Raw genomic sequence first — 15,736 nt, forward strand, 5'->3', positions numbered from 1 at the left:
AACTGTATTTTTATTGGGAAAAGCACAACTGTCCAAATAAGCCAGGTTATTTAGGTCAAGACGAATAGCACTTCTTACCAGTCTATGAAACACTCTTTTTTTTTTCTTTTTCTTTTTCTGTGGTACGCAGGCCTTTCACTGTTGTGGCCTCTCCCGTTGCGGAGCACAGGCTCCGGACGCGCAGGCTCAGCGGCCATGGCTCACGGGCCCAGCTGATCCGTGGCACGTGGGATCCTCCTGGACCGGGGCACGAACCCGTGTCCCCTGCATAGGCAGGCGGACTCTCAACCACTGCGCGCGCCACCAGGGAAGCCCTGAAACACTCTTAAAGGAAATATATCTACAGAAACCTACTTCATTCCAAATTTGAATTCTCATTATACAGCAGCATACTGAATATTGAATGAGTATATCTCTATAAAACTTTAACAATGTGTAAAAAGTCAATTATGTCTCATGTAAAATAGTCTTAATTATAGCTGTGTGATAAATTTCTTTAAATTCTGCATGCAATCAGCAAACCTTGGGAAATAAGGAAGGAGAATGAATTCTTGACCTATAATTTTATAAGACAAACACTATCACAAGAAAGTAAAATTGAGGGAGGAGCTTCAAGATGGCAGAAGAGTAAGACACGGAGATCAACTTCCTCCCCACAAATACATCAGAAATACATCTACATGTGGAACAACTCCTACAGAACACCTATTGAACGCTGGCAGAAGACCTCAGACCTCCCAAAAGGCAAGAAACGTACCTGGGTAGGACAAAAGAAAAAACAGAGACAAACGAATAGGGACGGGACCCGCACCAGTGGGAGGGAGCTGTGAAGGAGGAAAGGCTGCCACACACTGGGAAGCCCCTTCGCGGGCGGAGACTTCAGGAGGCAGCAGGGGGAGCTTCGGCGCAGCGGAGAACTCAGCAACAGGGGTGCGGAGGGCAAAGATGGAGAGATTCCCGCACAGAGGATCGGTGCCGACCGGCACTCACCAGCCCCAGAGGCTTGTCTGCTCACCCACCGGGGCGGGCGGGGCTGGGAGCTGAGGCACGGGCTTCGGAGGTCAGACCCCAGGGAGAGAAGTGGGGTTGGCGGCGTGAACACAGCCTGAAGAGGTAAGGGCACCATGGCTAGCCGGGAGGGAGTCCGGGAAAACTCTGGACCTGCCGAAGAGGCAAGAGACTTTTTCTTGCCTCTTTGTTTCCTGGTGCACGAGGAGAGGGGTTTAAGAGCGCTGCTTAAAGGAGCTACAGAAACGGGCGCGAGCCGCAGCTAAAAGCGCGGACCCCAGAGACGGGCATGAGACGCTAAGGCTGCTGCTGCCGCCACCAAGAAGCCTGTGTGCGAGCACAGGTCACTCTCCACACCCCCCTACCGGGGAGCCTGCGCAGCCCGCCACTGCCAGGATCCCGGGATCCAGGGACAACTTCCCCGGGAGAACGCACGGCGCACCTCAGGCTGGTGCAACGTCACGCTGCCTCTGCCGCCGCAGGCCCGCCCCGCATGCCGTGCCCCTCCCTCCCCCTGTCCTGAGTGAGCCAGAGCCCCCAAATCAGCGGCTCCTTTAACCCCGTCCTGTCTGAGCAAAAAACAGACGCCCTCCGGCGCCCTACACGCAGAGGCGGGGCCAAATCCAAAGCTGAGCCCCGGGAGCTGTGCGAACAAAGAAGAGAAAGGGAAATCTCTCCCAGCAGCCTCAGAAGCAGCGGATTAAAGCTCCACAATCAACTTGATGTACCTGCATCTGTGGAATACCTGAATAGACAAGGAATGATCCCAAATTGAGGAGGTGGACTTCGGGAACAACGATATATATATATTTTTTCCCGTTTTCTCGTTTTGTGAGTCTGTATGTATATGCTTCTGTGTGTGATTTTTGTCTCTATAGCTTTGCTTTTACCGCTTGTCCTAGGGTTCTGTCTGTCCTTTTTTTTTTTTTAAGTATAGTTTTTAGCACTTGTTATCATTGCTGGATTTGTTTTCGTTGGCCTCTTTTTCCTTTTTTTTATTACTTAAAAAAATTTTTAATGATTATTTTTTATTTTAATAACTTTTTAATTTAATTTTACCTTCTTTTTTTCTTTCTTTTTTTAAAATTCCTTTTATTCTAAGCCGTGTAGATGACAGGCTCTTGGTGCTCCAGGCAGGCGTCAGGGCTGTGCCTCTGAGGTGGGAAAGCCAAGTTCAGGACACTGGTCCACAAGAGACCTCCCAGCTCCATGTAATATCAAACGGTGAAAATCTCCCAGAGATCTCCATCTCAACACCAGCACCCAGCTTCACTTAATGACCAGCAAGCTACAGTGCTGGACACCCTATGCCAAACAACTAGCAAGACAGGAACACAACCCCACCCATTAGCAGAGAGGCTGCCTAAAATCATAATAAGGCCACAGACACCCCAAAACACACCACCAGACGTGGACCTGCCCACCAGAAAGGCAAGATCCATCCTCATCCACCAGATCAGAGGCACTAGTCCCCTCCACCAGGAAGCCTACACAACCCACTGAACCAACTTTAGCAACTGGGGGCAGACACCAAAAACAACAGGAACTACAAACCTGAAGCCTGCGAAAAGAAGACCCCAAACACAGTAAGTTAAGCAAAATGAGAAGACAGAGAAACACACAGCAGATGAAGGAGCAAGGTAAAAACCCACCAGACCTAACAAATGAAGAGGAAATAGGCAGTCTACCTGAAAAAGAATTCAGAATAATTATAGTAAAGATGATCCAAAATCTTGGAAACAGAATGGAGAAAATACAAGCAATGTTTAACAAGGGTCTAGAAGAACTAAAGAGCAAACAAACAATGATGAACAACACAATAAATGAAATTAAAAATTCTCTAGAAGGAATCAATAGCAGAATAACTGAGGCATAAGAACGGATAAGTGACCTGGAAGATAAAATAGTGGAAATAAGGACTGCAGAGCAGAATAAAGAAAAAAGATTGAAAAGAATTGAGGATAGTTTCAGAGACCTCTGGGACAACATTAAATGCACCAACATTCAAATTATAGGGGTCCCAGAAGAAGAGAAAAAGAAAGGGACTGAGAAAATATTTGAAGAGATTATAGTTGAAAACTTCCCTAATATGGGAAAGGAAATAATTAATCAAGTCCAGCAAGCACAGAGAGTCCCATACAGGATAAATCCAAGGAGAAACATGCCAAGACACATGTTAATCAAACTATCAAAAATTAAATGCAAAGAACAAGTATTAAAAGCAGCAAGGGAAAAATAACACACAAGGGAATCCCCATAAGGTTAACAGCTGATCTTTCAACAGAAACTCTGCAAGCCAGAAGGGAGTGGCAGGACATATTTAAAGTGATAAAAGGGAAGAACCTACAACCAAGATTACTCTACCCAGCAAGGTTCTCATTCAGATTTCACAGAGAAATTAAAACCTTTCCAGACAAGCAAAAGCTAAGAGAATTCAGCACCACCAAACCAGCTTTCTAACAAATGCTAAACGAACTTCTCTAGGCAGGAAACACAAGAGAAGGAAAAGACCTAAAATAACAAACCCAAGAAAATTAAGAAAATGGTAATAGGAACATACATATCTATAATTACCTTAAATGTAAATGGATTAAATACTCCAACCAAAACACACAGACTGGCTGAATGGATACAAAAACAAGACCCGTATATATGCTGTCTACAAGAGAGCCACTTCAGTCCTAGGGACACATACAGACTGAGAGTGAGGGGATGGAAAAAGATATTCCATGGAATTGGAAATCAAAAGAAAGCTGGAGTAGCAATTCTCATATCAGACAAAATAGACTTTAAAACAAAGACTATTACAAGAGACAAAGAAGGACACTACATAATGATCAAGGGATCAATCCAAGAAGAAGATATAGCAATTGTAAATATTTATGCACCCAACATAGTAGCACCTCAATACATAAGTCAAATACTAACAGCCATAAAATGGGAAATCGACAGTAAAATAATCATAATAGGGGACTTTAACACCCCACTTTCACAAACGGACAGTTCATCCAAAATGAAAATAAATAAGGAAACACAAGCTTTAAATGATACATTAAACAAGATGGACTTAATTGATATTTATAGGACATTCTGTCCAAAAACAAGAGAATACACTTTCTTCTCAAGTGCTCATGGAACATTCTCCAGGATACATCATATCTTGGGTCACAAATCAAGCCTTGGTAAATTTAAGAAAATTGAAATCGTATCAAATATCTTTTCCGACCACAGCACTATGAGACGAGATATCATTCACAGGAAAAAATCTGTAAAAAATCAAACACATGGAGGCTAAACAATACACTACGTAATAACCAAGAGATCACTGAAGAAATCAAAGAGAAAATCAAAAAATACCTAGAAACAAATGACAATGAAAACACAACGACCCAAAACCTATGGCATGCAGCAAAAGCAGTTCTAAGAGGGAAGTTTATAGCAATACAATCCTACCTTCAGAAACAAGAAACATCTCGAATAAACAACCTAACCTTACACCTAAAGCCATTAGAGAAAGAAGAACAAAAAAACCCCAAAGTTAGCAAAAGGAAAGATATCATAAAGATTGGATCAGAAATAAATGAAAAAGAAAAGAAGGAAGCGATAGCAGAGATCAATAAAACTAAAAGCTGGTTCTTTGAGAAGGTAAACAAAACTGATAAACCATTAGCCAGACTCATGAAGAAAAAAAGGGAGAAGACTCAAATCAATAGAACTAGAAATGAAAAAAGACAAGTAATAACTTACACTGCAGAAATACAAACGATCGTGAGAGATTACTACAAGCAATTATATGCCAATAAAATGGACAACCTGGAAGAAATGGACAAATTATTAGAAATGCACAACCTTCCGAGACTGAACCAGGAAGAAACAGAAAATATGAACAGCCCAATCACAAGCACTGAAATTGAAACTGTGATTAAAAATCTTCCAAGAAATAAAAGCCCAGGACCAGATGGCTTCACAGGTGAATTCTATCAAGCATTTAGAGAAGAGCTAACACCTATCCTTCTCAAACTCTTCCAAAATATAGCAGAGGGAGGAACACTCCCAAACTCATTCTACGAGGCCACCATCACCCTGATACCAAAACCAGACAAAGATGTCACAAAGAAAGAAAACTACAGGCCAATATCACTGATGAACATAGATGCAAAAATCCTCAACAAAATACTAGCAAACAGAATCCAACAGCACATTAAAAGGATCATACACCATGATCAAGTGGGGTTTATCCCAGGAATGCAAGGATTCTTCATTATAGCAAATCAATCAATGTGATACACCATAGTAACAAATTGAAGGAGAAAAACCATATGATCATCTCAATAGATGCAGAGAAAGCTTTTGACAAAATTAAACACCCATTTATGATAAAAACCCTCCAGAAAGTAGGCATAGAGGGAACTTACCTCAACATAATAAAGGCCATATATGACAAACCCACAGCCAACATCGTCCTCAGTGGTGAAAAACTGAAAGCATTTCCACTAAGATCAGGAACAAGACAAAGTTGTCCATTCTCACCACTCTTATTCAACATAGTTTTGGAAGTTTTAGCCACAGTAATCAGAGAAGAAAAGGAAATAAAAGAAATCCAAATTGGAGAAGAAGAAGTAAAGCTGTCACTGTTTGCAGATGACATGATACTATAAATAAAGAATCCTACAGATGCTACCAGAAAACTACTAGAGCTAATCAATGAATTTGATAAAGTGGCAGGATACAAAATTAATGCACAGAAATCTCTGGCATTCCTATACACTAATGATGAAAAAATCTCAAAGTGAAATTAAGAAAACACTCCCATTTACCACTGCAACAAAAAGAATAAAATACCTAGGAATAAACCTACTGAAGGAGACAAAAGACCTGTATGCAGAAAATTATAAAACACTGATGAAAGAAATTAAATATGATACAAACGGAGACATATACCATGTTCTTGGATTGGAAGAATCAACATTGTGAAAATGACTATACTAGCCAAAGCAATCTACAGATTCAATGCAATCCCTATCAAACTACCACTGGCATCTTTCACAGAAATGGAACAAAAAATTTCACAATTTGTATGGAAACACAAAACACCCCGAATAGCCAAAGCAATCTTGAGAAAGAAAAACAGAGTTGGAGGAATCAGTCTCCCTGACTTCAGACTATACTAAAAAGCTACTGTAATCAAGACAGTATGGTACTGGCACAGAAACAGAAATATGGATCAGTGGAACACGATAGAAAGCCCAGAGATAAAGCCATGCACATATGGTCACCTTATCTTTGATAAAGGGGGCAAGAATATACAGTGGAGAAAAGACAGCCTCTTCAATAAGTGGTGCTGGGAAAACTGGACAGCTACATGTAAAAGAATGAAATTAGAACACTCCCTAACACCATACACAAAAATAAACTCAAAATTGATTAAAGACCTAAATGTAAGGCCAGACACTATCAAACTCTTAGAGGAAAACATAGGCAGAACACTCTATGACATAAATCACAGCAAGATCCTTTTTGACCCACCTCCTAGAGAAATGGAAATAAAAATAAACAAACGGGACCTAATGAAACTTAAAAGCTTTTGCACAGCATAGGAAACCATTAACAAGACAAAAAGACAACCCTCAGAATTGGAGAAAATATTTGCAAATGAAGCAACTGATGAAGAATTAATCTCCAAAATTTACAAGCAGCTCGTGCAGCTCAATACCAAAACAACAAACAACCCAATCCAAAAATGGGCAGAAGACCTAAATAGACATTTCTCCAAAAAGACATAGAGATGGCCAGGAAGCACATGAAAAGATGCTCAACATCATTAATTATTAGAGAAATGCAAATCAGAACTACAATGAGGCCTCACCTCACACTGGCCATATCAAAAAGTGTACAAATAATAAGTGCTGGAGAGGGTATGGAGAAAAGGAAACTCTCCTATGCTGTTGGTGGGAATATAAGTTGGTGTAGTCACTATGGAAAACAGTATGAAGCTTCCTTAAAAAACTAAAAATAGAGTTACTATATGATCCAGCACTCCCACTTCTGTTCATGTATCAGGAAAAAGCTCTAATTTGAAAAGATACAGGCACCCCAGCGTTCATTGCAGCACTATTTACAATAGCCAAGACATGAAAGCAACCTAAATGTCCATAGACAGATGAATGGATAAAGAAGATGTGGTACATATACACAATGAAATACTATCCAGCCATAAAAAAATGAAATAATGACATTTGGTGCAACATGGATGGACCTAGAGATTATCATACTAAGTGAAGTAAGTCAGAAAGAGAAAGACAAATATCATATGATACCACTTATCTGTGGAATCTAAAAAAGTGATGCAAATGAACTTATTTACAAAACAGAAACAGACTCAGAAACAGAGAAAACAAACTTATAGTTACCAAAGGGGAATAGGGGGGAGGGATAAATTAGGAATTTGGTATTAAGAGATACACACTACTATACATAAAATAGATAAACAACAAGGACCTACTGTATAGCACAGGAATTCTCTTCAGTATCTTTCAATAACCTATAATGAAAAAGAATCTGAAAAAGAATATATATATGTACATGTATAACTGAATCCCTTTGCTGTACACCTGAAACATTGTGAATCAACTATACTTCAATTTTTAAAAACCGTGGACTGCAAAAATAACTTATTTCGTGATATTACCAAATTTAGTCTTGTTAAACAAGATAAAGCAGTCCAGTCAGTAGGAAATGGATCCCTGTTTCTAGTGATCCATTTAGAAATAAACAAGTGCACAAATCTTGGTTTCTGGTACAGCAAGCTTGGGAGACAGAAACAGAAGAAGCAGGCCCTGCTTCCGATAACAGGAAGAGAACGACACTGTAAAGTGTCAGAGGCCAGGTCATACAGCAGGTCTGCCATGAACCACATTCTGTTTGTAAGTAAGATACTTTGAATTGTATTCAACTCTACCATGTTCTCCCCCTCAACCAAATAATCTAATCAGGTTGGACACTAAGAGCAGCCAAGTATAATCCAGGAAGAATCACCATCAGAGCCTTGGGCATCCTATGTTAAGATAAATGGACCAGCAGGGTCCACCACCCTAAGAAGACCAGGGGACTGGGGAGATCGTGCCACTAGTTTGCCTTAAAGAAAGAAAAATTAGAGCAATGAAAGAGCCTCTCACACCAGACTTACTGAATCAGAATCTGTCTTTTAACAAGATCCCAGGTGATTTATCTGCAAATTAAATTTTGAGAAGCATGGATCTATGATTCATTGGCAATTACCAGCTGTACTCTCAGAAGAACAAAGTAAAGAGAATAATACTCTTGGCTTTGTAACAGAGAAATGTATTCCTAGTCACAGGAGAGAATGCTCTGAAAGATAAATACAAATATATGCCAAGGGTGTGGGAAACCAACCAACACATTTTGAATAAAATCAATGCTGGGCTGAGGATCCTGCTCTACGGAAAAGTCACGTCAAGATGATCAGTCCCACATCTTATAGTTTAATAGCCTTGAAATGTGTCCTATGAGGGAGGAACAGCATGATTATGCTATAAGCCAATTCAGATATAGTTTAATTAAGTAATATGCAAGGTCATGGCGCATGACTGGCAGAGTGATTTAGAACAGAATTAACTACTCCTTTCATTGTGGCCATTTCTGGTTGTCATCTAACACTGCAGCATATAAACTCTAAGAAAGGTTCTGGCATTGCAGATTTATCCCTGCAGTCAGGGGAACTGAATTCTCTCTCTCGGAAGCCATAGAAACCCAACCCATCTTTCTGTTTTTAGTCCTTTGCTGATTCTAGAGGGTTTCTACCAAATAATTTGTTGTCAAACATTTGTTCCCCTTGCAGGTGACAAGCAGAGCAGCATTTGCAGCCTCGGGTTGTGTCCTGTGTTGGCTCTCTCCCAAATGTCATTCCCTACCAGGCTTTCTTTCAACTGATGCATTAGGGTCTTGAATGACTACATGAAATTAACTGGAAACTGACATGCATGAGAAAAGATGTTCCTTTCCAATACTGACTCTCCACCCATCTGTCATTGCTTCCTTCTCCGGCAGCTTCACAGTTTCCTGCAAATCCCAAGCAGCTTGATACAAATATGATCATCAGAGGGGTTTTGTACATTAATGCAAAGTATGCCCTGGCAACACTTCGGATAATCTGCCCAGACTAGACTAATTGATGCCCTCCCATAGAAGAGTGTGTGTCAAGAGAATGCAAAACCAAGCCACGTTCCTTTGAATTACCTCTCCACTAAAATTATTAGAAAACATTTCCAATAAAATTATCCAAAAAAACCAAGGTCCTTTAATTAACTTTGATGACTTTTGTCAATTATAAAATTAAATAAAAACTTTCTTACCTACAGCAAAAACGTATCACCTGATAATATGAGAAAGAAAAGAGAGAGAGAGACAAGGATAAATGATTGACAGATAGATAGATGATGGATGGATGGATCGATCGATCGATCGATCGATCGATAGATAGATAACGTATAAACAGATGCAACAAATGCTGAGATCCTAAAAGAGGGCCAAGAGATGTTAACAGTGCTAGTTATAATAGAAGATCCAGAAAAATGAGAAATCCTATTTTCAAGGAAAATCAAATTGAGTTAATTAAAATTTGTTTCAAGAATAAGTATTTGAGCTCCATAAAAAATAAGTTTATATACAGTAGAATATATGTGGCAGGAATTGGAGATAAGGACTTGCATAGGTATGAGTTGATAAGACGTAGTTAAAGATTAAGGAAGAATATTTGCTTTGCACTGAGGAGAAGACAGCTGAATATTTAAAGCAAGCCACACAAAAGAAACCAAGGTGGTGAAGCAGAAAATAAGACCAGTATTTTTAGTCATTCATTAATTCAGTCAGTAAACAATCATTAATCCCCTTGTCCTGGAAGAAAGACCAAGACAGATCCGGGTCACTCCATCCCTATTCTGTAACCACTTATGTTATTGCTGCTGGGAGAAATAAACTCATGAACGGATGAATGAAAGGAACATGCAATTCCACTGACTATTCTTTCAGGCTATTTTAAGTAGGAGGCCGTAGATAAGATGCTGGCAAGTTGGTTTAAAGTTGGATCCAAAAAATTTGCCAATTATACCATGAACTAAATGACAACATATACAACAACCTCTCTCTCTCTATCTCAGCATCTAGAAATGTTATCTCAAAAAAAGAAAAAAAAAAAAAAAAGAATTACAGTGTGCCACTACAGTCCGTTATAATTTGACGTAAAAATTTTATGTTCTCATTCATTCTGTACCAAGTTTCAATGCAACTGTTAGCAAGGGACCATAACCCCATGTCTTCTGCGTGAAAAACTGGCCCTGTGTCCTTTATAATGCATTCCAGAGCTCCCCCATCTATGCGTTATTTCTTTACTATTAATTCTGAGTCTCCAGTTGCTGGTGAGGCAGTGAGAATGGGAGATAATAAGCCAGTGTGTCCTCTTGCCCCGAATGTCTTCTTACATGTGTCACTCTTCCTGCACTCTTCTCCATCCCATCCCTTTCTGGAGGATGCCACGTTGGAACAAAAAATATGTATTGCTTGTATTACACCTCCTCTAGCTTCCAGGCTCCTCTCCTAAGCTCCCCAAAGTTTTTGAGGCAGCTCAGAAACCATGAAAAGAAGTGAGAGGAAAAGATACACTATGACCCAGGTCCTATCGTAATGCAGGTGCTAAGCATGTTTACTGTGGCTCATACTCTCTAATATTAAGACGATTATTATTTTATTGCAATTTTATAGATGAGTCGATTGTGACTCCGAATTTAAATAATTTCTGCAGTTCACGGAGCTAGCAAATGGCAAAGCCAGGATTCACAACCCAGACCGCTGGCCCCCGAGTGTTAGCCTTGCCAAGCTGCCCAGGCGCGTCTCATTCTCCGCTCTCTGCCTCTTCTTTGCTGTCCCCCAGTTAAATTAGTTAAGGGCTCCACTGCCCTTGTACAGTTTGCCATTTAGAATTACTGTTACTGAAGATGAAGTCCATTTGACGCAGCGGCTTCTGAACAATGACCTCCAAGCTCTGTGTCTCAGATCCTCAATATATCTAACCAGGATCAAAAAGAAAACTTTATAAATACCATAGGAAAAAATCAAAACACAATTATTTTTAATGTGCTGATTTCATCTCCCTAGAGTGCTTTTAGAAAAATAATGAGATAAATAATTACAAAGTCATAACTAGATGGTATTTAACATTTTACAAATGCAGTACACTCAGAACCATGTGAAATAATGACGGTATTCATTCCTATTCATCTTCTCTTACTTTCACGCAAGAATAAAAATGGAATGTTCTGGTTACATTTCATTTTTCCCCTTCTTCCATTCTGCTCTGCTCTATGCCCTGCGAGGCTGAGATCTACAGACTACGATTTCCAGGCTTCCCCACCTTCAGCTCATTAGATGCAGCCAGTGAGAGACACAAGAACATGAACTGTAGGAGGAGAGAGTCAAGATCTTTTTATTCCTGTCCCCTCCCCGCCAGATTATGGCGTTGGCAGTGGCTGTGTTCTTTTCTCTGCAGCCACAGCTCCTGTCGTGTGGCTGTTCTCCCTCTGCTACAGCTTCCATCACATCCCAAGAACAGCTTCCTCTCCACAGCCCTTCCGACCGGATGGAGGTGACAGCTTTGAGAAGTTATCAGTTCCTTGGCGATTCAACAGCACATCAATTAAAACTCCTCTCAATTGACTCGCTGGTTATGACAACTGTCTCCTGACCGTGAGAGTAATGACTACCAGAGTTACCCCCAAAGCGTACCCTCAAAATAGGATAATGGGATAGGATTACTCCCGTATTTCATCAAGGCAGAAAACGCCTCCCTGATGGGGAAAATGGACCTTACAGCTCTGTGGCCTGCAGTGGCATCACTGTTACTCACACCAACACTCCTGGTAGCATGGGACGAAGGTGGGGGGGAGGGTAAGGTTGGCACTTAGTTACCAAAGCAACGATACTATTTATCAAGATGTAAGGTGGGATAGCTATTCCTGACTGCCCTGGGAAGTGTAACCACGGGGACAGATACATTTAAAGTGTTGACTTAATTCCAAGTACTGTGGATTGCAACCCTGCAAGCCTCACAGGGTGATGTTCAACCCTGCCTGCCCTACAGAGTTAAACATGCAACTTGCAGGTCTCCCAGGCTAAGGTAAAGCCTTGGTTGAAAAGAAGTGGGATTCTGCATGGCAGTGGCTGAAGCATACTTGAGGTTGAAAAATCAGAATCTCCAAATCTCTCTGTCACCATCAGAAGTATACGACTGAAGAAAAAAATAATATTAAATTGGGGCTAAATTTATTTATATGCACCCATATAATCTGGGATTATAATGGGTGCATATCATCCCAAACTTGGGATTTAATAAATTGATTTAAGCACCCGGGAATGGTATTAGCATTCCGCATGATGGAGCAATTCTTTCATCAACAGGCATCTATAGTAAAAAAAAAAAAAAGGTTAAAATGAGAACTCCTCAAGGTAAATCGTGAATGAATGGGGCCAATGACTTAGAAAATGGACCTAATCTATGCAAACTGCTCAGCTACCCCTAAACATACCCCAGGAAGGGACGGGATATGACTTTCACAAAACATGAAATATTTTGTTGTGAGGCTGACACCACTGTGAAGAGCTTTTCTCAGGATGCCCTCGATAGTCAGCCGCCCAGATGACCCACCCCTGTGGATGCACGGCACCTCCTTTTTCCGGTTACCCTGGGGCTCGTTCAATGGTCCCACATACAAAGTGGCCAAGGTAGCAAGAACGGAGGCTCCGTGTGAGCTCAACAGCAGGAACTCTCCACATCTGACCTGGCTGCTGCTAGCACTGAGTGTCCACGCTTCCAGCAGCGGAAGCCAGTGCCCAAGCCTTATATGGCCTCGTTCCCCTGATGGCCAGAACCACCGTTACCCGGTAATTCACCAAAACGACCAACACAAAGGGACAGAGGAGAGGCCCCGCTCTCCGCTCTCCAGGCCTTTTAGAGAGTATGGCGCTGTTCCTCTGGCCATGTATGTGCCAATCCTCTAGAAGAGCAATGTGGCAGACATCAAGGGAATGGCACTGTTCACAAAGGAGCCCCGAACCCGTGTTCCTAGGGCGAAACCAGAAGCGTCCACAGTGTCAGGCGGCAAGCTGTTGGCATTGCTGCAGCAATGAAACCAAGGTTCTTGCCAAGAGAATTAATTTACGAACTGAGCACATACACTCTGAGAGCAGAGACTGCTCCCTGAAGCGTGTGAAGGGAATGATCAGAGAGAGAAAGGAGGCTGAACAGAAAGTCAAGTGGGCTGGGCTGAAGCGCCTGCCTGCTCTGCACAGAAAAGCTTCGTGAGAACCACCGAGAAAGGGGCTGAGCTGCTGGGACCCACTGCCTACCAATTCATGGCGCAATAGGCATTAAAAAAAAAAAAAAAAAAAAAGACTGTGAAAAACACAAACAAAACAACAAACCAGTAAGTAGCACTCTTGCCACTGCTAAAGCTCTGACGAAGTTCCAGACCAGCATCTTGCCCCTCGGGCCTCGGCAAAGGGACCACTGTCCGTGGTGACCAGAGCCCTGGTGACTTCCGGATGCCCCTGCCTGCTCTTTCTTCACTTACGCCTCCACCTGGGCTCTTCGTTACACTCTCTTAGTTCACTCAGAGGATGCCATCTGCTGCCTGCCGGGGCCCGACTCATCCACGGTTGTCACGTCTGTGAATATCAGGTCAGCTGTACACAGTGACTCAAGACTTTGGGAACCATACACCCTCACAAGGTATCATTACATAATGGTCTCTTTTGTGAGCTAAAACGTGTCCTTAGGTCTTTGGATGGCTTCGTTTCTTCTAAGTAAAGACATTAATGTTTGATGATATTTGGGAATTACATACAGTTGACCCTTGAACAACAAGGGGATTAGGGGTTCTGACCCCTGCGCAGTTGAAAATCCACATATAACTTTACAGTCGGCTCTCCGTATCCATGGTTCTCCGTCCACAAATTCAACCCAACCGCAGCTCCTGTACCCTGTAATACATGTTTATTGAAAAAACTCCCCGTCTAAGTGGGCCCACCACCAGTTCAAACCTGTGTTGTTCAAGGGTCAACTGTAATTCCCTTTTTGTCGTTATTTGTTCAGTAAACATATTTACTATTCATTTGTTCAGTAAACGTATTTACTATTTATCTCCACTGTGCTTAGTACTACGGATACAGCCGTGAACAAGGTCCCTACTCTTATGGAGTTTTAAGACATTAAAAAAAAATGAAATTAACAAAATAAGTAGAGATGAGTCCTGGTGTTGATAGGAAAGGAGTCAGTCAGGTGAAGCCACGAAGGAGGCGACTCTCGATCTGAGGGACAGGACGAGTCGGGGGGTGGGGGGCGGCGGTTGGGGTCCTCCTCATTCTCCATTGTCTGCTTTAGTTCAGGTGTTTACATTCTCATGTACCCAAGAGAATGGCTCATCCCCAGCTCCAGGAGGTAAACGTTGGTGGCTCCAAGCCAATCATGGTAATTCCACCCCCCTGACACTGAGCCATTCAAGCTTGGGCATGACACACGACCCCACTGAATGGGGCATACAGGGGTATCCGTGGGGCACCCTCCTGGAAGGATTTTTTTCTAAGAAAAAAAGACATAGATATAAAGGTTCCTTCTTTTCGGGTGAATGCCACCATAAAGCCCTGTGATGCTTGAAACTGCAACAGACAACTTCCAATCGTGAGGTGACAAGGCTGTGTCCACCCATGTCCGGAGGATAGCAGAGCAGAGAGGTGAACAGAGCTGGGTCCTGGATGGCACTGCTGAGCTGATAAGCCTTGGACTCCCCAGCCCTTTAGTTACTTACGCCATGCTCAGTCAGCTTAAGAGCATTCGGGTAGGCAAGAACTCAAGGGAGCCGTCACATTTAAGCCGAGACCTGGAAGTTGAGAAGAGGCCAGCAGTTGAAAAAGTAGGGGGCAGCATGCCAGGGGGAGGGAAAAACAAGGATAAAGACCCGCTACCTGCAGAGGACAGGGCCACCAGCCGCTAAATAGCCCCAGCCTGTGTACACGCACTGTCAGTCAGCGGTTTCCCCAACTTTTCATTGTCTTCACATTTCATTTTCTAGGATCTAATATTTATCCTACATGTATTTTTGTAAACAGTCTTAAATAATATTTGGAGAGTATAAAAAAGTACAGAAGGAGATCCCCCAAACTCCACAACTTGCCCAGGTTCAAATAATTTGTCTACTTTTTTCCACTATATTTTACAGAACTGGAATCCAATTTTGAAGGGGAAAATATACCCACCATCATCATTATTCATGTTGGACACCAATCCCAGTGTCTGAGTCTGATCTGACTCACTGAGACATAGTCCAATAGTTAGCAGCCACAGTTTACTCTGATAATAATTTAGGCCATTGTAAAAGATAAGTGAATTTAGATACGTCAGCTATGCTTCCTGTTTTGACCATCCTGAGTGTGCCCTTCTATACTTTTTCTTATTATTTATTTTTACAGGGCCCATGGGCTTGGCTGGGTCTGTGGAGAAAGCCTTCCAGACAGGCATCAAATGTGCTTTAACATAATCCCTTCGTTAACTGCCAACATAATCTCTCTAATAACTACTAAGCTTCAAAACTCATGACTTACTGTTTGGGGTTTGTGACATTCAAACATGTAGGGTCTTTAATAGTAAAACAAGAAACAAGCA

Source organism: Pseudorca crassidens, chromosome 20, assembly GCF_039906515.1.
Source record: "Pseudorca crassidens isolate mPseCra1 chromosome 20, mPseCra1.hap1, whole genome shotgun sequence".
NCBI lineage: Eukaryota > Metazoa > Chordata > Mammalia > Artiodactyla > Delphinidae > Pseudorca > Pseudorca crassidens.